Below are 17212 nucleotides of genomic sequence, written 5' to 3'. Positions count from 1 at the left end.
AAAACAGTCTCCCAGTTTATGTCAGGTCTCACCAATACAGAGGAAGTTGCATCGAGAGCATCTGATACAATGGATGACCTAACATATACACAGGTGAATTGTTGCACCACCTGGTGTTAGGATCTATTGAAGTAGCCGAAGTTGTGAACAATGACGTATTGGATGCAGAGGCTCAAGGTGTGTCAGGTGAGGACAAGAGGAACTCTATCCCTGCTAAGGCAGCGGGAAGATGGGGTGAGCACAGATGTCCAGGAAAATGAGGAGATGCTGTTGAGGGCAGCATCAATGGTAGAGGAAGGTAAGCACCATTCTTTGAAGGAGGAGGACATCTCTGATATCCTGGAAAGGAAAACCTTACCCTGGGAACAGATGTGGTGGAGATGAGGGAACTGAGGAAAGGAGACTGAGTGGGAAGAAATATAGTTAAGATAGCCATGTGAATCAGTAGGTGTATAAAAGATGTAGGTCGACAGTTTGCCTCCAGAGATGGAGACAGAAAGATGGAGAAAGGGGAAGAGAGGTGTCAGAAATGGACCAAGTGAATTTAAGGGCAGAGTGGAAGTTGGAGGCAAATTAATGAGAGAATGGTTGTATGAGCAGCACTAATGCAGTTGCCAATGTAGTGGAGGAAGAGTTGAGAAGCATTACCAAGGAGGTCTTGGAATGTGGAACTGGAGCAAATGCAGGTGCTCATGGCTACTAGAGTTTGGAGAAAGTGGGAGAACCAAAGGAGAAATTGTTGAAGTTGAGGGCCAGTTCTGCCAGATGGAGGAGGCTGATGGTGGAGGAGAAATGGTTGGGTCTTTTGTCTGGGATAGAAATGTATAGGGACTGGACGGACATCCATGGTAAAAATGAGACAGTCAGGGCCAGAGAACTGAAAGTTGCTGAGAAGATTGGAAGCATGTGAAGTGTTGCAGATGTAGTTAGGAAGGGACTAAACCGAGGAGATAGAATGGAGTCAATGTTGAAGCAGGTTCACGGGTTTGGTGAGTGAAACAGAAAACACTGACTGACACAGGGAAGAGGGGAATCATTTCAAGGGATAAACCAAGGAGACTACGCTCCTCTCTCTTCCTTATTTTCACCATTCAGCCATACACTGGGATCATCATCCCACATTAAAGCTCAAATCTTAACAGAATCGCTGACAATTGGCTCATTGGGCAGCCTGTAATTGCTGTACCTTCATTAGCTGATTAGTTATGTCTACATTCTTAACTCCTATCTTTGCAGCACAAGTTAAGGCCATCAGCAGGGATCCTCTCAGAATGATACAGTGCTAATTTAGGTCCTCCCCTCATTCTTAAGACCACTGGTGTCTTACTATCACTGCAAACAACCAGAAGGCATCCTGTTTGCTAATCTTTCTCCTGGGAAAACCCAACGATTTAAGTATGGACACAAAGTGGTCCATTTCAACCCCAGTGAAATCTAACTGGTCTGACCAATCTACTGGCATCCCATAACCCATTATTAGGTTAGAGACACTCCCAAAACCTTCACTATTATCAATCCAGCCTGGAATTCAGCACCTCTCATATGGGGGGGGGGGGGGCTTTCTTTTAAATAACCTTTTAAAGAAATGTATTTTCTACTCAAACAATAAATCTTGCTTACAGTGCCAAAATGTAACATTGAAACAGGTTCACAGGTCTGGCAAGTGAGACATAAAACACTGAGTGCAAATAAGTACATGAATCATTTATTTACAAACAGTGAATAGTTCGACCAAACATTTACATCCCCACCCCCCCCCCCAAGTTACACACTCTACCGAATCAAATATTCAAAAAACAGATACTTAGTTAAAAGTGCGTGCGGAGCATACCTTCCCGATGGTTCTGGGGACAAAGGGAGAGAGAGAGCATCTCTCACTTTGCTATTTTTTATACCCTCAAGATGTTTGGAAGTGCTGTGACATGCAAGCCAACCAACGGGAAGAGCAGCTGTAGTATTTAAACTGACCAATCAGAACCAACACGATGCAAGTGGTTTTTGACCAAAATAAGCCACAATAGACATGCAGATGTGAGTTCAGTGGGGCAGGAGCAGGCAGAGACCTGGACAGTCAGGTTTGTGGATCTTGGGTATGAGGTAGAAATGATCAGTGCAGGGTAAGGGAACTATAATTTTGGAGGCAGTGGATGGGAGTACTCTGGAATTGATGAGGTCAGTGATGGTGCGAGAGACATAGACTGAAAGGACTGTCTCTCATAAATTTACACAAAGTGCCTGTAAAAAGTATTCTCCTCCCTAGGATGTTTTCTTTTTCTATTGTTTTACAGCATTGAGTCACAGTAGATTTAATTTGGATTTTTTTTATATACTGATCAACAGAAAAAGACTCTTGTGTCCAAGTGAAAACAGTTCTCTACAAATTAATCTCTAAATTAATTACAAATATAAAACACAAAATAATTGATTGCATAAATATTCACCCCCTTTGATATGACATACCAAATTATCTGTGGTGCAGCAATTTGGTTTTAGAAGCCACATAATTAATTAATTGGAGATCTCTTTCTGGAGACCTATATGCAGTCAAGGTATTTCAGTTAAAAATTAAAAAATACACCTGTCTCTGGAAGGTGCAACTGCTGGTGAGTCAGTATCCTGGCAAAAACTACACCATGAAGATAAAAGAACGCTCTAGACAACTCTGTGAAAAGGTTATTTAAAAGCTCAAGTCAGGAGATGGATACAGAAAATTTCCAAGTCACTGAATATCTTTTGGAGTACAGTTAAGTCAATCATCAAGAAATGGAAAGAATATGGCCCAGCTGTAAATCTGCCTTGAGCAGGTTGTCCTCAAAAGCAGAGTGACTGTGCAAGAAGGGGATTAGTGATGGAGGCCACCAAGAGACCTATGATAACTCTGAAGGAGTTACAAGCTTCAGCGGCTGAGTTGGGAGAGACTGTGCATACAACAACTGTTGCCCGGGTGTTTCACCAGTTGCAGCTTTATGGGAGAGTGGCAAAGAGAAAGCCACTGTTGAAAAAACTCAGACAAAATCTCACCTAGCATTTGCCAGAAGGTATATGGGAGACTCTGAAGTCAGTTGGAAGAAGGTTCAATGGTCTGATGAAACCAAAACTGAGTTTTTACCCATCAAACTAAACGCTATGTTTGGCATAAGTCAAACACCACATAACATCAAAAACACACCATACCTACCCTGAAGCAAGCTATGGAGATGCTTCACTGCAGCAGGCCCAGGAAGGCTTGTGAAGGTAGAGGGTAAAATGAATGCAGCAAAATACAGGGAAATCCTGATGCAGTCTGCAAGAGAAATGCAACTTGGGAGAAGATTTGTTTTCCAGCAAGACAATGACCCCAAACAAAAAGCCAAAGCTACACAGGAATGGCTTTAAAAAAACAAATTAATGTCCTGAAGTTCTCAAGTCAAAATCTAGAGCTCAATCCAATTGAGAATTTGTGGTTGGACTTGAAAAGGGCTGTTCACTCATGATCTCTATACAATCTAACAGAGTCTGAGCAGTTTTCTAAAGAAGAATGGGGAAAAATTGTAGTGTGCAGATATGCAAAGTTGGTAGAGTCCTGTCCACACAGACTCAAGGCTGTAATTGCTGCTAAAGGTGCATCTACCAACATGAAAGGGGCGAATTCTTAAGCAATCAATTATTTTGTGTTTTATGTTTGTAATTAATTTAGATCACTTTGTAGCAATCTGTTTTCACTTTGACATGAAAATCTTTTTCTGTTGATCAGTGTCAAAAAAGCCAAATTAAATCCATTGTGATTCAATGTCATAAAACAATAAAACATGAAAACTTCCTGGGAGGGAGCAGTGAATACTTTTTATAGACATTGTACATCTATGTAGGTCACCTCACAGCCTCCAACATTCCAAAAAATATAATCCAAGCTGTCCAAACTACACTTATAATGAATACTCTCTAATCCAGGCAACATCTTGTTAAACCTCTTTTGTACCCTCTCCAAAGCCTCTCATCTTAACTCTAAATGTGGTGATCAAAACTGCACACAGCATTCCAAATGTGACCTAACCAAAGTTCTTCACAGTTGCAAAATTGCTTCTGAACTTTTATCCTCAACCTCTGACTAATGAAGGCAAGTACAGCATGTCTTCTTTACCACCCTACCTTCTTGCGTTCCCACCTTTAGGGAGCTATGCACTTGCACCCCAAGATCTCTCTGCACATTAATGCACATTGGCACCCTTCCATTTACTGTATACCTTCCTCTGTGCTGTCAGGATCCAGGCTGATTGAGAAAATCAGTCTATTCTTTCAAGTCTAATATAGTGGCAGGAGTGCTTAATAATTTGTGAATGATGTAACTTTGGAAAAAGTTTGCTATTGAAAGTGGCCTGACATCACAGTACACAAATCACTGAAAGGAACATAAATTTGCGGAAGACAGTTAGTATGGCAAATTATATATGACATTTAATGCAACAAGATTTCAGTTTAAGAGTAAAGATGTCTTGTGATAGTTGCTTTGGGTATTTGGTGAGACCACATTTGGGGATAATGAATAGTTTTGGTGTATTTAGCTAAAAGCCGGTATACCTGCTATAGGACTGCAGCAAAGTTTTATTGAAGCTGGTTGGCAGGTTGTCACACAAGAAGAGATTGAGTGGGCTAGGATTTTATTCACTACCTCTATTATTTACCAAACTCTAATCTCACTGAAATGCATAGTTCTTGGCAGACTCAACTGGATAGACAGATACTTGATCAGCAAAATGTTTAATATTCTGACTCTTCTTGCATGTCACAGAAAGATTCATAATTTTGCTCCTTACTACTTCTTATCCACAAAAGAGTAAATCAGTTCCACTCACCTTGCAAATCTCACTTGCTTCTTTATCACAGTAAAGACTGTAAATTATGAAATGTGAATGAGGGTTTCTCCTTGTCAGTAGGAGCCAGATGCAAAGAACCCACAGGGCAGTCCAGGTGTGCTGCTACAGTGCCTGCATTGGGAAGATATTCTGGCTGAGTAGTCATCCCAGACTTCATGATGTAAATTAAACTTCCTTGGCTGTAGGCATTTTCATCGTGGTCAGGATGTTACCAGGCCCAACAAGCCCATGCCACCCATTTACACCTATGTGACCAATTAACCTACCAACACTTTGGAAAGTGGGAGGAAACTGGAGCACATCGAGGAAACTCGTGTGGTCTGGGGGAGAACATACAAATGCCTTACAGGCAGTGGCTGGAATTGAACCCAAATCACTCCTGTTGTAATAGTTTTACTATATAACCACTATGCTACCCTGCTGCTTCCTAATAAGCACATTAGTCAGTCCTTCGAACAATCTCTGCCGTGCCATTAATGATCTGTATATTAGCACTCTGTACCACCTTGGTTTGTAACTCTTAAATGACTAACGTGATTTTTAATATAACCTTTCAATGTTTCCAAATGAATTAAACTCAGGACCATGTTTAATATTTCTACCTTCTGTTTGAAGAAGTCCTTCTTGGTCCAGTTTTATGTTTGTACCCCTTCACTTTGGACTTCCTCAGCAGATAAGTAGTTTCCACTTCCTATTTCAGCTCCTCTATTTGATAGCTCTTTTAATGTTCAGTGTTCAGATGGATTCATCCCTATTTCATTCAATTTATTCTAAAAGCTTATCCTGCCACTGAACTAGAACTGTACTCTTTCCAAGGCTTTCTGAGGTATGGTGCCCAGAACTGCATGCACTGCTCTGAGCTTTAAAATCTCTAACACTACATCCACTGTCCTTCCAGGAGAGGCAACACTTCACCTGGAGTCTCTTAGGGTCACCTACTGTATCCGGTGCTCCCAGTGTGGCCACCATATATCAGTGAGACCCAACGTAGATTGGGAGATTGCTTCACCAAGCACCTACGCTCTGTCCACCAGAAAAAGCGGGATCTCCCAGAAGCCACTCGTGTTAATTCCACTTCCCATTCTGACATGTCAGGCCACAGTCAGGTCGAAGGAGCAACATCTTATATTCTGTCCGCTGGCATGGAATCGATTTCTCAAACTTCTGGTAATTGCCCCCTTTCTTCACCATTCCCTATTCCCCTTTCCCCCTCTCACTTCATCCCCTTATCTGCCTATCACCCCCATCTAGTGCTCCATGTCCTTTCCTTTCTACTATGGTTTTCTGTCCTCTTCTGTCAGATTCTTCCTTCTCCAGCCCTGTATCTCTTTCACCAATTTCCCAGCTCTTTACTTTACCCTTCACCCTCCTTATCACCTTGTGGTTTTTCCTCCCCTCTGCCCACTTTCTTACTCTGAATCTACCTTTTTTCCCAGTCCTAATCAAGGGCCTCGGCCGGAAACGTCGACTGTTTACTCCATTGATGCTGCCTGACCTGCTTAGTTCCTCTAGCATTCTGTGTTGCTCGGATTTCCAGCACCTGCAAATTTTCTCATTTGTGATTGGACTATATCCACATGTTTGCATTCCAGCTGCCTTGAGATAAGGACAACAACCCATAAGCTTTTGCATTACTTTTTGTAGCTGCCCATCAATGGTTGTGTTTTATGTTCTCTGTACCTCTCCAAAGTTTCAGAAAATAATCTGAGTTAACTTTCTCCACCTCTATCAAAACCCATAAGTAAAAAAATATACATTCTCCCTTCCTACAGTCACATCTGAATATTGTGCCCACTTAAGCGTCAACTAATTAACCTGTCAGAGCTGAATGAAATGGGATTGAGAGATGGAAGAGATGGGATAGTTCATCTGGAGCTCTGCAGCCATCTGTTCCACAGGAAACTTCCTGCAAGTGTTTGCTGGGCAAATGAACAAAGCTCTGTCACGATTCAACCTTGGAGATGGAATTAACTAATGGAATTATTTCCAATCAACAGAAATGATATGCAAGGCAGTGAAACCACATAAAAGAGACTTAAATAAATATTACTAAAGGGGCAATAAATAAGTACTCCATCTGCCTGACAGAAAAAAGATGGTAAAAATCTTGAAGTAGCTGTGAGCAGTTACAGTCATATGCCCGAACTCTCACCGTGTTCACACAAGGCCCTGTCAATGTGTGCAGCAGGTGGCCAACAGAAAGAGAGCAATTACTTTATGAGGATCATATTGCTTGTAGAATTATCTTGCAATCTCAAAACTCAACTGGGTGGAGCACATGGCGGTTATAACAGAGGATGAAGACTCAAAGAGGAAGCTGAAGGTCACTTTTGAGCCAGAGACTTTCAAGGAGTCCACCAAAAAAGCAATTGGAATCGTATCGGAGAATTGGAGCTGACAACTAGGACTGCACTTGAGCCACACTTCCAATCCTCTTCATGTAATTGTCATTAGCAATTGCTTGTTGTTATCAATACAGGAAGGCCTTCACCACAGAACTGTCGGGGTTCAATTATTGCTAAAATTCAAGAAAAGGCAAATTCAGAGAATTAAGAGAAATGATTAAGCCCCAGTTATACCACATGTATGTAATGAGGTCTGCTGGAAAAGAATGGAGTTAACAGAATTTGACAAAGCATAACTGGAACAATAAAAGAGTTGGGGAAAAGTGCATGAACAATGACTTGAATTAACCAAGAAGCCTCTTAATCTTTTATGTCTGTGATCTACTGCAGAGGGCAGAGTTGGCAAAACGTCTTCCAAGAAAATCTTACTTATTTCAACTTATCACATGAGAGTGTCTGTGTATTAATGAAATCTCATTAAAGCCTTGTCACTTGATACACTAGTGATTTTGTTCTTTGATTTACAAAGTGTAATTACTTTCAATAAATATCAGCTGTTACAAATTTTTAAAATAAAGCCCAAGTTTAAACATAAGTAAGTAGTTACTCAAAGTGTTTCTTTTTTTCAAATAACTGCAAACATGTCTGCACCCTTAGATTTGACAAATGGTATCAGTCAGCAGTAACTTCAAACATACTAAAGAAAACACTCAAGTATGGTTTCTAGACTGTTCTCTTATTTATTTAAAATATTTAAAGTATATATTAAATGCTGACCGTAATCAGAATTCCCAGACTGCACCTACATCTATAAATTATTTATGGTACTTAAATAGCCAAAGACATTTTCAGGAAGTAATGTTTTCATATACAACAGTTTCAATGCAAATTTGGCATCTCTACACATAAGTTACAATTCTTAAGGACTTACTTTGAGCTTTATCATAAAAGTTTAGTCACATTTTCTTTCTTCCAATATTCCAAAGGCAATTAAGACAAAACTTACATCTTCAACTCAAGAACCCACCACAGCTATTGAAAATATCTGCAGCAGGTCACTTATCTTAAAACCTTTCAGCAGCAGGAAGCAATGGGCCAGCATTACCATTTTATCCTCACTTGAATATACTCAAAAGTAGCTTCAGCATTTTTTGGGCAGAATGTTGCTTAGATTGTGTTGTGGAAACTGGCAGAGGCACAGTTAAGCCAACAGGAATAACTTACCCGTAACATCACGTGTGTGTAACTTTGCTTCCAGTCTTACATTTTTCTTTTGAGCATGAAGACATTCATTGAAGGAAAGAAGGATGATAGAGTTCAAAGTAAGTTTATTATCAATGTATATATATATTTATAACTCCACATACTACTCTGAGATTCATTTTCTTGCAAGCATTTATAATCGAACAAAGAAATACAAGAGAATCAATGAAAAGCTGCAAAGACTGACAACCAATCAATGTGCAAAAGACACACTGTGCAAATACAAATTATAATAGTGCTGCCAGGTGGGGTTTAAACTAGAGTTCCAGGGGATGTGTACCAGAGTGCCAGAACAGATAGTGGAGAGGCTGTGGACACAGGTACTGTAAAGACCTCAAAGTCAGGAATCAAAGGGTTGAGCATGCTGTGACTAAAATTCTGGGCTGCATATATTTCAACACACAAGTATCATAGGAAAGGCAGATAAGCTGAGGGCATGGGTTGACACCTGGAATTATGATATTGTAGCCATTAGTGAGACTTGGGTATCAGAGGGACAGGGCTGGCAGCTCAATATTCTGGGGTTTTGTTGTTTCGGAAGCAACAGAACAGGAGGGATTAAAGGAAGAGAGGTGTCATTACTAGTCAGGGGAAATGTCACAACAGTGATAAGTCAGGACAGACTGGAGTACTTGTCTAGTGAGTCATTGTGGGTAGAACTAAGAAATTAGAAAGGTATGACCACATTAATGAGGCTATATTACAGACCACCCAATAGTGTAAGGGATTTAGAGGAACAAATTTGCAGAGAGATTAAAGACTGTTGCAAGAAATGTAAGGTTGGTATAGTAGGTGATTTTAACTTTACACATATTGTTTGGAACTCCTATATTGTAAAAGGACAAGATGGGGTAGAGTTTGTCAAATGTCTTCAGGAAAGTTTCCTTTATCAATACGTAGAAGTCCCAGTGAGAGAGTGTGCTATTAGGGTACGAGACAGAACAGGGGATAGAAATTTGTGCAGAGGAACTTTGCATCTAGTGATCACAATGCTATTTGTATCAAAGTAAAGATGCAAAAAGACAGGTTTGGTCTGCGGGTTGAGATTCTAAGTTAGAGAAAGGCTAACTTTGATGTTGTCAGAAAGGATCTGGCAAATGTTGATTAGGGCAGGTGGTTTTCTGGCAAAAGTAAACTTGTAAGTGGAAGACATTCAAAAGTGAAATTTTGAAAGTACGAAGCTTGTATGTGTCTAAAAGAATGAAAGGTAAGGATAACAGGTGTAGGGAATCTTGGTTTGTAAGAGATATTGAGGCCCTGGTTCAAGAAAAGAAGGTGCATAGGAGGTATAGGCAGGTAGGAACAAATGGGGTGCTTATGGTATAAATGCAGGGGAACACATAGAAAAGAAATCATGAGGGCTAAAAGAAGGCATGAAGTTGCCCTAGTAGACAAGATAGAGAATCCTGGGGGATTCTACAGATATGTTAAGAGCAAAAGGCAAACAAGGCATAAATTTGGTCCTCTGGAAGACCAGAATGGTAACCCAGGGTGGAGCTGAAAGAGATGGGGGTGATTTTAAACTTGTTTTGCATTTGTATTTACTTAGGAGAGAGACACAGACTGGGTAGAAATGAGGCAAAGCAGTATCAACTTCATGGACTCTAAACAGATTTCAGAGGAGGAGGTATTTGCTGTCCTGAGGCAAATTAGGTTGGATAAATCACCAGGGCTGGACAAAGTGGTCCCTCAGACCCTGTGGGAGGCAACTGTAGAAATTGCCGGGGTCCTAGAAATTATATTTAAATCACCCTTAGCAACAGGTGAGGTACCAGAGGGTTGGAGCTTAGCCAATGTTGTTCTGCTGTTTAAGAAGGGCTCTAAAAATAAACTAGGAAATTATAGGCCAGTGAGCCTGATATCAGTAATGGGAAAGTTATCAGAAGATATTCTGAGGGACCGTATATACAAGTACTTGGATAGGTATGGACTGATAGTCAGCATGGCTTTGTGCATGGTACATCATATCTAACCAATTTAATAAAATTTTTTTGAGGAAGTTACCAGGAAAGTTGATGAAGGCAAGGCAATGGATGCTGTCTAAATGGACTTTCGTAAGGCTTTGACAAAGTCCTTCAGGGGAGTTTGGTCAAGAAGGTTCACCTGCTCGGCATTCAAGATAAGGCAGTAAATTGTATTAAACATTGGCTCTGTGGGAGAAGCCAGAGAGTGGGAGTAGATGGCTGCCCCTCTGAACGGAGGCCTGTGACTAGTGGAGTGCTGCAGGGATTAGTGCTGAGTCCATCGTTGTTTGTCATCTACAACAACGTTCTGGGTGATAATGTGATTAACAGATCAGCAAATTTGCAGATGACACTAAGATTGGGGGTGTAGTGGACAATGAGGAGGGCTATCATGGCTTGCGGAGAGATATGCATCAACTGGAAAAGGGGCTGAAAAATGGCAGATGGAATTTAATGCAGACAAGTGCAAGGTGTCGCACTTCAGTAGGACCAACCATGGTAGGTCTTACACAGAGAACAATAGGGCACTGAGGAGTATGATAGAACAAAGAGATCTAGGAATACAGGTCCATAATTCATTGAAAGTGGCGTCATAGGTTGATACAGTCATAAAGAAAGCTTTTGGCACATTGGCCTTCATAAATCACAGTATGGAGTACAGGAAATGGGATGTTATGATAAAGTTTACAAGATATTGGTGAGGCCTTATTTGGAGTAATGTGTGCAAATTTTGTCATCAACCTACAGGAAAGATGTAAAAAAGGTTGAAAAAGTACAGAGAAAATTTACAAGGATGTAGCTTGGTCTGGAGGACCTGAGTTACGAGGAAAGATTGAATAGAAGTTTATTCCCTAGAAGATTAAAGGAAGATTTGATAGAGATTTTTCAAAATTATGAGGGGCATAGATTGGGTAAATGCAAGCGGGCTGAGGTGGGATAGGACTACAACCAGAGGTTAAGGTTAAGTGTGAAAGGTGAAATGTTTAAGGGGAACATGAATGGAATCTTCTTCACTCAGAGGATCATGGGAGAGCGTGGAATGAGCTTCCAGCACAAGCGGTGCGTGCAAACTTGATTTCAACTTTTAAGCGAAGTTTGGTTAGGTTCATGATGGTAGGTGTATGGAGGGCTATGGTCCCAGGACAGGTCAAAGGGAGTTGTCAGATTAAATGATTTGGCATGGATTAGATAGGCTGAGGGCCTGTTTCTGTGCAGCACTTTTCTATGACATAATAATAACAATAATAAATAAGTAAATAATACAGAGAACATGAACTACAGTGAAGGTAATCTAAAATTGATAGCAAAAGTGAACTTTTTCACATAAAGTGTGGGTCAGGCATTATATACAAAGGTAAATGGACAGTCAACATTTCAGATAATGACCTTTCCTCTAGACTATTTCAGTACAATTTGTGCCAATGTACAATTTGTACATTGTCCAATTTCTGGCAATTCACCCACCCCAGTCACATTATCTCATCCCTAAATATGCACAACGAGTTTTGATAACATCAAGGCCAAACTTAACCCAAGAACTGAAAGGTGGGGCTATGGAGAGCTTATCACTACATTAATTTACTGACAAAAGGAGTTGTAATCTTGAGAGGAACTTCCTGGACTTCCGGTCAGCCAGTTATACTTCCTGAAACGAGCCACCCCACATTTGTGCATTGCCCGAGTGTAACGTCTTCAGACCATCTTTGCAACCAGCTCACCAAGTTTTAGAAGATCCTGGGAGTCAATTTTTGCAGTGTGAACTTCTACATCTTTGCTGCATTCTGACTTCCAACATCCACAGTTATTTTTACTTACTTTTCGTTGCTAAAAGAATATATGTGTAATCCTCATTTTGTTTAATCAACATTTTAAAGAAAATTCAAGAGCACGACATCAGGCGGTCTGTTGGAAATACCACTGTAATAATTTCCAGTTGATTGTCAGTTGTGGTAGAATGCAATCCTGGAGATTTCTTCATGGTCCACCTGCAACTACAGCCCCAAAATCAATCTGTCAATGTATTCCTCCTCAAGATACGTGGCCTTCCTTCAGAAACCGAATACATTCTTCCTTATCCAGTCACTGGGCCTATCATTGCTCTAACTTTTTAGATTTATAGGATCAAAGATTCAAGGGTTCAAAGGTTAATTTATTTTCTAAGTGTACAACTCTGAGATTCTGCTTCTCCATGTAGTCACAAAACCATAAGAGAACAGCAACACAATTATCAACCTCCAAATCCCTGTCCCCACACAAACAAAAACAAGAATAAATGGCTAAAAAAATACAGAATATATCTATAAGACTGAAAAAAAGTCCATTGTCCATTGTTCAAAACCATATTCATATCCACCACACAGAAAACCTCAGTAACATCCTCCAGGCACAGAGGCTCCTCTCTCCAGCAATAGAACGATCCCACCAGTGATCCCAAGGCAGGCAGCCAGTGCTCACCTTCCACACTCGCCTTGATGTTTCAACCTCCCTCATCGCTTTGGTGGAATGGAGTCAAACGTCGGCTCACGCCCTGTCCTGTAGCCTTCTCACCTCAAGGCTTGCACTTGCTGCCTTCCGGAATCCTCTCTGAGATGGCAAAGCACTGGACCACCCAAACAATCTCCAAACTGCAAATCACAGACTTCAGCAGTTCCAGAAACACATTCAAGATGAAAAACAGATGTAAAAGACACAAAAGGATTGAAATGAATAGCTTTGTGATCTATTAAGAAGACATTGACCATGGGAGTGTTGTACGCAGGCATCAATTTGACCACAACTGACCATTGCATTTAGACAATTCTGCGCAAGAACCTTTGCTGTTCCCTTGATTCATTCTTAATAGTTCTGTATTTCTGATTCTGCTCCATTAACGTTTTCATCCAGACATAAACAATGAAAGTGAGTAAATAAATTAAAGCAGCTACAGGTTTGCTCATTGTTTTACCCTGAAGATCAATTCCTGAAAATTTCATGCCATTCAAGAGAGTTGCCATTCCTGACCACCAATATTTCAAATAGATTGTTGGTCTCTTCATAAGAAATCCCAATGTCATTGATGAATTAAATATTATCTAAAATTAATAGCACACTCTGTACATAATGTCATTAATTTACAGGTAAGGTTAAGGCTAATGGCGGCTTCCACTCCTCGCTTTTCATTGCAAAAGCACTTGGCACATGTGCAGCATTTTATTAAAAAAATCAGAGTTGCTAGACTATTCACCTTGTGTATCTTATCACTTTGCTTGCCTTTATGTTAAAATGTTCTCTGTTGGGCGACATTGCTTTAACTGCACACCAAAAAAAAACCCAAGATTAACAATTTATTGATTTCCTTTTCAAATGTTCCCAGTGATCTAGCTTTCACAACTGTCTGGGTTAAAGATTTTCAGAGTTGATGGGCCCAATGACCTCCTGCTCTGTCATAAGGAAACCAGCAAAATAAATTAATGTTGGAAGAAAGGTATGAAGAAACAATTACACCTTCCACAAAAGCAAGTGGTTCTAAATGCTTCAAAATTGTTCAACCAATGCACATAGTTCCACCCCTCAAGGTGTTGTAATTGTCCTTCACAAGGCAGCAATTTAATCTTTAGCCTGGTAGTCTATGCTGTTCAGCTTCTAACCACTCACTGTCCTCAGACTGCCTTTAGGACTTTTTTATAATCTTAAATTTTGCTTGAAAGAAAGAATCCTTTTGTTCTAGGACTCCATTTCTTACATAGCATTTCCTGAATTCTTATGCATGATTGGAAGCACAAGGCTGGGGAGAGCCAGTCACAATTCCACACAGAAAGCATAAAGTTGTTAATAACATTTCTTTCACCTTTTACAGTCATTTAACCTTAAATTGTTTCTTTAATTCTTTCTATTTTTTCCATTTTCCTACTATGTTAATCTGTCGCTCCATGATTCACCAAATACCATTTCCACTTGACAGTATTGGTAGAAAGACCTTATCTTACATGAGGCTCGGGAAATCAAGTCAAGTCACTCATTGTCATTTTGACCATAACTGCTGGTACAGTACACAGTAAAAATGAGACAACGTTTCTCAGGACCATGGTGCTGCATGAACAATACAAAGACTACACTGAACTACGTAAACCAACACAAAAACTATACGAGACTACGGACCTATCCAGGACAGCATAAAGTACACAGAACAGTGCAGGCATTACAATAAATAATAAACAAGACAATAGGCACAGCAGAGGGCAGTAGGTTGGTAGTCTGATGGCTTGAGGGAAAATCTGTTACATAAATAAACAGCTGAATGGCGGCGTCCGGGAGTCCGTCCGTTTCTGTACTCCCGCTGAGTATTTTGTTACTATGTAGTCCAATTTAATGTACATTGGAGAGCAGAATGGACGGAAGAGCCAGCCGGCTAGGGCTCTCCCTATCGTTTAAATATAAATGATTATATTTATATCAATTACCACTAGGTGGGCAATTCTACTTGCTTGAATCTTGCCAGGCATAAAAATGTGGCCTCAATTCCTCTAAATTATTAATTCCATTTTAGAGGTGTAGGGTAGTAAGTATTTTTATGTGGAAAATAGTGTGTCATTAAAATGGGCCCCAATTTTATAAGTTTGCTTATAAAATAATGAATCTGAACAATCTTAAATTACCTTAGGTTTGACTCTAATTTAGTTATATGGCATGAACTTGTCCTTTTTTTTAATTGCTTACACAATTTTTCGATCCTTTTTTTGTTCCATTATGTTCCATTTCATTGATCCATTATGTATTCAAATTCTGTTCCAATATCAAGCAACATGGTCAGCACAACATGTTTAAATGCCAAATAAAGTTCCAAGCATATTAACTTATTCATAAAATCTTCCTTCATAAAATATGAGTCTATAAAAACTTGGCTCTGTTCTAATTTTCCATACTATGTTATTAAATACATAAATGAGTGTACAGTGTCCTGTGTATGTTACTCAAAATGGGTTTTTTTGGTTTGTTAAGAGTAGGAATGCTTCTTTGTCTGATAAGTGTTTCTCTCGCAGTTGTTTTGCTTTATACTTGTTGATATGGTAATTGTATTCATTTGCTAACCAATGGGGAATGTTATTTTGTCTTGTGAGGCTGGGAACTTGGGGGAGGGGTTTTTCGTGGGCTTTTGGGAGAGAGCGGGAGGAAGACGTCGAGGAAGGTGGACGTGCGCTGAAATGCTCGGAAGACCACCAGGCGTGGTCCTAGGTGCAAAGACGTGGAGGTCGGAGGCAAGCGACGAGGGGTCGAATGGTTCGATGTTTGAGATCCAACGATGTGCACTAAACTGACTGAACTTCGATAAGTTGGCGCCTTGTTGTTTTGTTTGTTTCCCTTGCATATATATTGTATTGCCTAATACTCTTTTCATTTTAGTAAACTCTTTAAAATGTATTTCATAACGGTATTTGTTGTGGGTTTGATATTGTGGGCGGGCACGAGGCATAAACTCGATTCTCACAGCACCTGCGTGTACGGGAGGTGGGATTGGTGTGTGGCTGGATCTCCTTTTCCCCTAGACATATACCAGCCTGTTGGGTAAGGGTTACATTTGTGGGGTGCTCATCCCGGATTGGATTGTCAGGGGCTGTGGAATCGCGCGGGCAGCAGAGCGGAGATGGACAGAGATAAGATTGTTAGCTGGTGTGAATTTGAAGGTATACCGGCGCAGTATGCTTGTGCAGTGAGCAGAGTGGATTTTTGAGTTTCGGGAGACGCGATAGTGTGGGGTTTAAGTTCGGTGAAGGGTATTGGGCAGGTAGAATTGGTAGCTAGACGGTGTGGTAAAGAGGTGGAGTCTAGCTGGGTGCTGGTTCGTACGAGTGCTGACGTCAGGACGTTGGAACTGCCAGCGATGGTCAGTGTTCCGGGGGAGGAGGGGCTGTGGGGGCTCCACTCCTTCTCCAAGGATGAGGCTGAGGAGACATCGGGGGAAGAGCTAGAGCTAGAGGTGGACCCCAGAGAGGTGCCCGGCACTAGTAAAGGGAGGTGGGAGGAGGGAGTCGTGACTAAGCCCCGCTCCCCAGGTAGGTTGGAAGCCTCGGAGCTGGCAGCCGCACTTAACTCCCTGGTGGGAGTGGCCGAGAGGCCACGGCTGAAGCTGGGGGTGTTCTCCGGAGCCAAGCCTACTCCGGATGGGGAGGTGCACTATGAGACCTGGATCGAGCATACGTCCTTGATGTTAGAGGAGTGGCCAGGCTTGGAGAAGGAGAAGAGGCAGCGATTGGTGGGAAGTTTGAGGGGTTTAGCAGCCAAAATAGTCCGGGAGTTGAAAGCTGAGAAGCCTGGGGCCTCAGTGGAGGACTGCCTAGAAGTTTTGGAGGGAGCGTTTGGGTTGTCAGGGGAACCCTGGCTGCTTTTAGCAGAGTTCCAATGCCTGGAACAATGGAGAGGGGAAAAGCTCTCCGAGTACATATTTCGGATGGAGGGGATGCTTACGGGATTGCGGTGCCGGGGGGTAGTGAAGGCGCCTGACGTAGCTAGCGTAAGGATGAGTCAAATATTCAGTGGCTCTCTGGAGGAGGACAAGGTGGCATGGACTGTCCGGCAGGTTTATAGGAAAGGTCCCCCTCCATCGTTCGGGCAACTGATTAGAGAGGTGTGAGAGGAAGAGAGAGTGTTGGGGCGGAAAAGGGGAGCGGGCCTACGGGAGCGATTTTCAGCGATACAGGAAGTGGTGGCTGGGTGGAGGAATGACAACCCCCCGGAGAGTAGGGAACTCCCTCTGGAGGGGAGGGACAGGGGAGGTTCCCACTCCTGGGGGCGACCAGTGCAGTGGGTTGGG

The 17212-nt window shown here is 41.4% G+C and overlaps 1 long non-coding RNA gene across 1 annotated transcript in view; it reads right to left on the bottom strand.

Moving 5' to 3' along the window:
• The window catches only part of LOC132393314 (uncharacterized), a 121173-nt gene extending 107729 nt beyond the window's left edge, over positions 1-13444 (bottom strand). The window contains exons 1-3 of the long non-coding RNA XR_009511835.1: positions 12241-13444; positions 7006-7371; positions 4833-4964 (exon numbers count right to left, since the gene is read on the bottom strand). This is a non-coding gene — a long non-coding RNA (uncharacterized LOC132393314). The remainder of the gene's footprint in view (positions 1-4832; positions 4965-7005; positions 7372-12240) is intronic.
• Positions 13445-17212: the final 3768 nt, after the last annotated feature.

This window comes from Hypanus sabinus, chromosome 4, assembly GCF_030144855.1.
Source record: "Hypanus sabinus isolate sHypSab1 chromosome 4, sHypSab1.hap1, whole genome shotgun sequence".
NCBI classification, from domain to species: domain Eukaryota; kingdom Metazoa; phylum Chordata; class Chondrichthyes; order Myliobatiformes; family Dasyatidae; genus Hypanus; species Hypanus sabinus.
This window is presented reverse-complemented; position numbering and strand designations above follow the sequence as displayed.